Raw genomic sequence first — 7,500 nt, forward strand, 5'->3', positions numbered from 1 at the left:
CCCTAACCCTAACCCTACCCTAACCCTAACCCTAACCCTAACCCTAACCCAAGTCATAAACTATCCTTTTGCGGCAGGTGTGATGGGGGCAACAAGTCATAAACTTGAAAGACTTGTTTTAAACACATTGTAAATAGGAGTTTGAGGGAGATCAAGGCATATATCTTTTTGCCTTGATGTGGAGGGTGTCAGCCCCGCCCCCTTCCTGCTCAAAACCTCCTCCATTCCTGAGACAGGCACATCTCCCTCACAGCGCTCGATGAGAGGACATCACGCTGCAGAGAAAACATGGAGAAGCCAAAGCCAGCCTGATGAGGCTTGACAGGCCGAAACGCGTCGCTGGAATCAGGTCCAACAATGTGTTTGACATCACATCTAATGCTTTTGTGATTTCTTTCTTGCAGGGTGCCCTGAGGGCCTACCGTTGGAGCTTGATGTTACCGGCACGGGCTGAAGCAGGACAGTGCATCCTTGCCCATCCCCCTTCCCCTAACCCTAACCCCACAACACCTAACTTGGCCAGTGCCGCCAGTCCGTGCGCAGGTGTCTTGTCTCCTCGGTGGACCTGACGGGTGCCTTGTGGGTGAGTTATCCTTTTGCGGCAGGTGTGATGGGGGCAACAAGTCATAAACTTGAAAGACTTGTTTTAAACACATTGTAAATAGGAGTTTGAGGGAGATCAAGGCATATATCTTTTTGCCTTGATGTGGAGGGTGTCAGCCCCGCCCCCTTCCTGCTCAAAACCTCCTCCATTCCTGAGACAGGCACATCTCCCTCACAGCGCTCGATGAGAGGACATCACGCTGCAGAGAAAACATGGAGAAGCCAAAGCCAGCCTGATGAGGCTTGACAAGCCGAAACGCGTCGCTGGAATCAGGTCCAACAATGTGTTTGACATCACATCTAATGCTTTTGTGATTTCTTTCTTGCAGGGTGCCCTGAGGGCCTACCGTTGGAGCTTGACGTTACCGGCACGGGCTGAAGCAGGACAGTGCATCCTTGCCCATCCCCCTTCCCCTAACCCTAACCCCACAACACCTAACCCTAACCCACTCCCTTTGCCCCTCCCCCTTCCCCTAACCCTAACCCTAACCCTAACCCTACCCTAACCCTAACCCTAACCAACTCTCTTTCTCTATGCCTAACCCTAACCAACTCTTTTTCTTTATGCCTAACCCTAACCCTAACTCTAAACCTAACCCTAACCCCAACCCCAACCCTAACCCACTAACCCTAACCCTCTAACCCTAACCCCCTAACCCTAACCCTAACCCTAACCCCCTAACCCTAACCCTAACCCAGTAAGTCAACGTCAGTAAAGTGTAAAGTGTAAAGTCAATGTCAGTAAAGTGTAAAGTCAAGGTCAGTAAAGTGTAAAGTGTAAAGTCAAGGTCAGTAAGTCAACGTCAGTAAAGTGCAAAGTCAACGTCAGTAAGTCAACGTCAGTAAAGTGTAAAGTGCAAAGTCAAGGTCAGTAAGTCAAGGTCAGTAAAGTGTAAAGTCAAGGTCAGTAAAGTGTAAAGTGTAAAGTCAAGGTCAGTAAGTCAACGTCAGTAAAGTGTAAAGTCAAGGTCAGTAAGTCAACGTCAGTAAGTCAACGTCTGTAAAGTGTAAAGTCAAGGTCAGTAAGTCAACGTCAGTAAAGTGTAAAGTCAAGGTCAGTAAGTCAACGTCTGTAAAGTGTAAAGTCAAGGTCAGTAAGTCAAGGTCAGTAAGTCAAGGTCAGTAAGTCAACGTCAGTAAAGTGTAAAGTGTAAAGTCAACGTCAGTAAAGTGTAAAGTCAAGGTCAGTAAGTCAACGTCAGTAAAGTGTAAAGTGTAAAGTCAAGGTCAGTAAGTCAACGTCAGTAAAGTGTAAAGTCAAGGTCAGTAAGTCAACGTCAGTAAGTCAACGTCTGTAAAGTGTAAAGTCAAGGTCAGTAAGTCAACGTCAGTAAAGTGTAAAGTCAAGGTCAGTAAGTCAACGTCTGTAAAGTGTAAAGTCAAGGTCAGTAAGTCAAGGTCAGTAAGTCAACGTCAGTAAGTCAACGTCAGTAAGTCAACGTCAGTAAGTCAACGTCAGTAAATCAACGTCAGTAAGTCAACGTCAGTAAAGTGTAAAGTGTAAAGTCAACGTCAGTAAAGTGTAAAGTCAAGGTCAGTAAGTCAACGTCAGTAAGTCAACGTCTGTAAAGTGTAAAGTCAAGGTCAGTAAGTCAACGTCAGTAAGTCAACGTCAGTAAAGTGTAAAGTCAACGTCAGTAAGTCAACGTCAGTAAAGTGTAAAGTGTAAAGTCAACGTCAGTAAAGTGTAAAGTCAAGGTCAGTAAGTCAACGTCAGTAAGTCAACGTCTGTAAAGTGTAAAGTCAAGGTCAGTAAGTCAAGGTCAGTAAGTCAACGTCAGTAAGTCAACGTCAGTAAGTCAACGTCAGTAAAGTGTAAAGTCAACGTCAGTAAGTCAACGTCAGTAAGTCAACGTCAGTAAAGTGTAAAGTGTAAAGTCAACGTCAGTAAGTCAAGGTCATTAAGTCAACGTCAGTAAAGTGTAAAGTCAAGGTCATTAAGTCAACGTCATTAAGTCAAGGTCATTAAGTCAACGTCAGTAAGTCAACGTCAGTAAGTCAAGGTCAGTAAGTCAAGGTCAGTAAGTCAAGGTCAGTAAGTTAACGTCTGTAAAGTGTAAAGTCAACGTCAGTAAGTCAAGGTCAGTAAGTCAACGTCTGTAAAGTGTAAAGTAAACGTCAGTAAGTCAACGTCAGTAAGTCAACGTCAGTAAAGTGTAAAGTCTAACGTCAGTAAGTCCCAGCCGGCCAAAAACAAACAATGGCCTCCCAGCCGGCCAAAAACAAACAATGGCCTCCCAGCCGGCCAAAAACAAACAATGGCCTCCCAGCCGGCCAAAAACAAACCATGGCCTCCCAGCCGGCCAAAAACAAACCATGGCCTCCCAGCCGGCCAAAAACAAACCATGGCCTCCCAGCCGGCCAAAACAAACAATGGCCTCCCAGCCAGCCAAAAACAAACAATGGCCTCCCAGCCGGCCAAAACAAACCATGGCCTCCCAGCCGGCCAAAAACAAACAATGGCCTCCCAGCCGGCCAAAACAAACAATGGCCTCCCAGCCGGCCAAAACAAACAATGGCCTCCCAGCCGGCCAAAACAAACAATGGCCTCCCAGCCAGCCAAAACAAACAATGGCCGCCCAGCCAGCCAAAACAAACAATGGCCTCCAGGCCGGCCAAACAAACAAAGTCCAAAACAGACTGCCTAAACAAAAACAAAGGGCAAAAACAGACTGCCAAACCTAAAACAGACTGCCAAGATAGTGACAGAATAGAACAAGGATGGACATTTCAACCCTAAACTCACTTCTTTCCTGCATATTACATTTCACCTATGCTACTTCGAAGGCTGTGCTACTAGCTGCAAAGCATTGCACTTCCAAATACAACAATGAGTAGAGAGGAGTGTTGCACATATACATACATACAAGAAATACTTGAATTTGCACTGATATTCAAGTATTTTTTATTTATATATATACGCAAAAGAAATACTTGAATTTGCACTGATATTCAAGTATTTCTTTTATTTACATATACACAAAAGAAATACTTGAATTTGCACTAATCAAGTATTTTTTATTTATATATATATACGCAAAAGAAATACTTGAATTTGCACTGATATTCAAGTATTTTTTATTTACATATACACAAAAGAAATACTTGAATTTGCACTGATATTCAAGTATTTTTTATTCATATATATATACGCAAAAGAAATACTTGAATTTGCACTGATAGTCAAGTATTTCTTTTATTTACATATACACAAAAGAAATACTTGAATTTCCACTGATATTCAAGTATTTTTTATTCATATATATATACGCAAAAGAAATACTTGAATTTGCACTGATATTCAAGTATTTTTTATTTACATATATATATATACGCAAAAGAAATACTTGAATTTGCACTGATATTCAAGTATTTCTTTTATTTACATATACACAAAAGAAATACTTGAATTTGCACTGATATTCAAGAATTTTTTATTTACATATACACAAAAGAAATACTTGAATTTGCACTGATATTCAAGTATTTCTTTTATTTACATATACACAAAAGAAATACTTGAATTTGCACTGATATTCAAGAATTTTTTATTTACATATACACAAAAGAAATACTTGAATTTGCACTGATATTCAAGTATTTTTTATTTATATATATATATATATATATATATATATATACATATATATATATATATATATATATACACGCAAAAGAAATACTTGAATTTGCACTGATATTAAAGTATTTTTTATTTACATATACACAAAAGAAATACTTGAATTTGCACTGATATTCAAGTATTTTTTATTTACATATACACAAAAGAAATACTTGAATTTGCACTGATATTCAAGTATTTATTTTATTTATATACATACACAAAAGAAATACTTGAATTTGCACTAATATTCAAGTATTTTTTATTTATATATATATACGCAAAAGAAATACTTGAATTTGCACTGATATTCAAGTATTTATTTTATTTATATACATACACAAAAGAAATACTTGAATTTGCACTGATATTCAAGTATTTTTTATTTATATATATATATACGCAAAAGAAATACTTGAATTTGCACTGATATTCAAGTATTTATTTACATATACACAAAAGAAATACTTGAATTTGCACTGATACTCAAGTATTTATTTTATTTATATATATACACACAAAAGAAATACTTGAATTTGCACTGATATTCAAGTATTTTTTATTTACATATACACAAAAGAAATGCTTGAATTTGCACTGATATTCAAGTATGTATTTTATTTATATATATACGCAAAAGAAATACTTGAATTTGCACTGATATTCAAGTATTTTTTATTTACATATACGCAAAAGAAATACTTGAATTTGCACTGATATTCAAGTATTTTTTATTTATATACATACGCAAGAAATACTTGAATTTGCACTGATATTCAAGTATTTTTTATTTATATATATATACGCAAAAGAAATACTTGAATTTGCACTGATATTCAAGTATTTTTTATTTACATATACACAAAAGAAATACTTGAATTTGCACTGATATTCAAGTATTTATTTTATTTATATATATACACGCAAAAGAAATACTTGAATTTGCACTGATATTCAAGTATTTTTTATTTACATATACGCAAAAGAAATACTTGAATTTGCACTGATATTCAAGTATTTTTTATTTACATATACACAAAAGAAATACTTGAATTTGCACTGATATTCAAGTATTTTTTATTTATATATATATACGCAAAAGAAATACTTGAATTTGCACTGATATTCAAGTATTTTTTATTTACATATACACAAAAGAAATACTTGAATTTGCACTGATATTCAAGTATTTATTTTATTTATATATATACACGCAAAAGAAATACTTGAATTTGCACTGATATTCAAGTATTTTTTATTTACATATACGCAAAAGAAATACTTGAATTTGCACTGATATTCAAGTATTTTTTATTTACATATACACAAAAGAAATACTTGAATTTGCACTGATATTCAAGTATTTCTTTTATTTACATATACACAAAAGAAATACTTGAATATGCACTGATATTCAAGTATTTTTTATTTACATATACACAAAAGAAATACTTGAATTTGCACTGATATTCAAGTATTTTTTATTTACATATACACAAAAGAAATACTTGAATTTGCACTGATATTAAAGTATTTTTTATTTATATATATATACGCAAAAGAAATACTTGAATTTGCACTGATATTCAAGTATTTCTTTTATTTACATATACACAAAAGAAATACTTGAATTTGCACTGATATTCAAGTATTTTTTATTTATATATATATATACGCAAAAGAAATACTTGAATTTGCACTGATATTCAAGTATTTTTTATGTATATATATATACGCAAAAGAAATACTTGAATTTGCACTGATATTAAAGTATTTTTTATTTACATATATATATATACGCAAAAGAAATACTTGAATTTGCACTGATATTCAAGTATTTTTTATTTACATATACACAAAAGAAATACTTGAATTTGCACTGATATTCAAGTATTTATTTTATTTATATATATATACACGCAAAAGAAATACTTGAATTTGCACTGATATTCAAGTATTTTTTATTTACATATACGCAAAAGAAATACTTGGATTTGCACTGATATTCAAGTATTTATTTTATTTATATACATACACAAGAAATACTTGAATTTGCACTGATATTCAAGTATTTTTTATTTATATATATATATACGCAAAAGAAATACTTGAATTTGCACTGATATTCAAGTATTTTTTATTTACATATACGCAAAAGAAATACTTGAATTTGCACTGATATTCAAGTATTTCTTTTATTTATATACATACACAAAAGAAATACTTGAATTTGCACTGATATTCAAGTATTTATTTTATTTATATATATACACGCAAAAGAAATACTTGAATTTGCACTGATATTCAAGTATTTTTCATTTACATATACGCAAAAGAAATACTTGAATTTGCACTGATATTCAAGTATTTTTTATTTATATATATATATACGCAAAAGAAATACTTGAATTTGCACTGATATTCAAGTATTTATTTTATTTATATATATACACGCAAAAGAAATACTTGAATTTGCACTGATATTCAAGTATTTTTTATTTATATACATACGCAAGAAATACTTGAATTTGCACTGATATTCAAGTATTTTTTATTTACATATACACAAAAGAAATACTTGAATTTGCACTGATATTCAAGTATTTCTTTTATATACATATACACAAAAGAAATACTTGAATTTGCACTGATATTCAAGTATTTTTTATTTATATACATACGCAAGAAATACTTGAATTTGCACTGATATTCAAGTATTTTTTATTTACATATACACAAAAGAAATACTTGAATTTGCACTGATATTCAAGTATTTTTTATTTACATATACGCAAAAGAAATACTTGAATTTGCACTGATATTCAAGTATTTCTTTTATTTATATACATACACAAAAGAAATACTTGAATTTGCACTGATATTCAAGTATTTTTTATTTACATATACACAAAAGAAATACTTGAATTTGCACTGATATTCAAGTATTTCTTTTATATACATATACACAAAAGAAATACTTGAATTTGCACTGATATTCAAGTATTTCTTTTATATACATATACACAAAAGAAATACTTGAATTTGCACTGATATTCAAGTATTTATTTTATTTATATACATACACAAAAGTAAGGCTGAAATGACGTGTCAACGTAATCTGTTAAGTAAATACGTCGACGCCGTTTTTGTGCGTCGACGCGTCGCATATTTACGTCACACTACAGTCATGGCGGAGCGCAAAGCAGACTGTGCAAGCGAGGGGGAAAAAGCACGCCAAAAGTGGTCAAAAGTGTGGGAGTATTTCAATACACAGC

Source organism: Entelurus aequoreus, linkage group LG10 (genome assembly GCF_033978785.1).
Source record: "Entelurus aequoreus isolate RoL-2023_Sb linkage group LG10, RoL_Eaeq_v1.1, whole genome shotgun sequence".
Lineage (NCBI taxonomy): Eukaryota > Metazoa > Chordata > Actinopteri > Syngnathiformes > Syngnathidae > Entelurus > Entelurus aequoreus.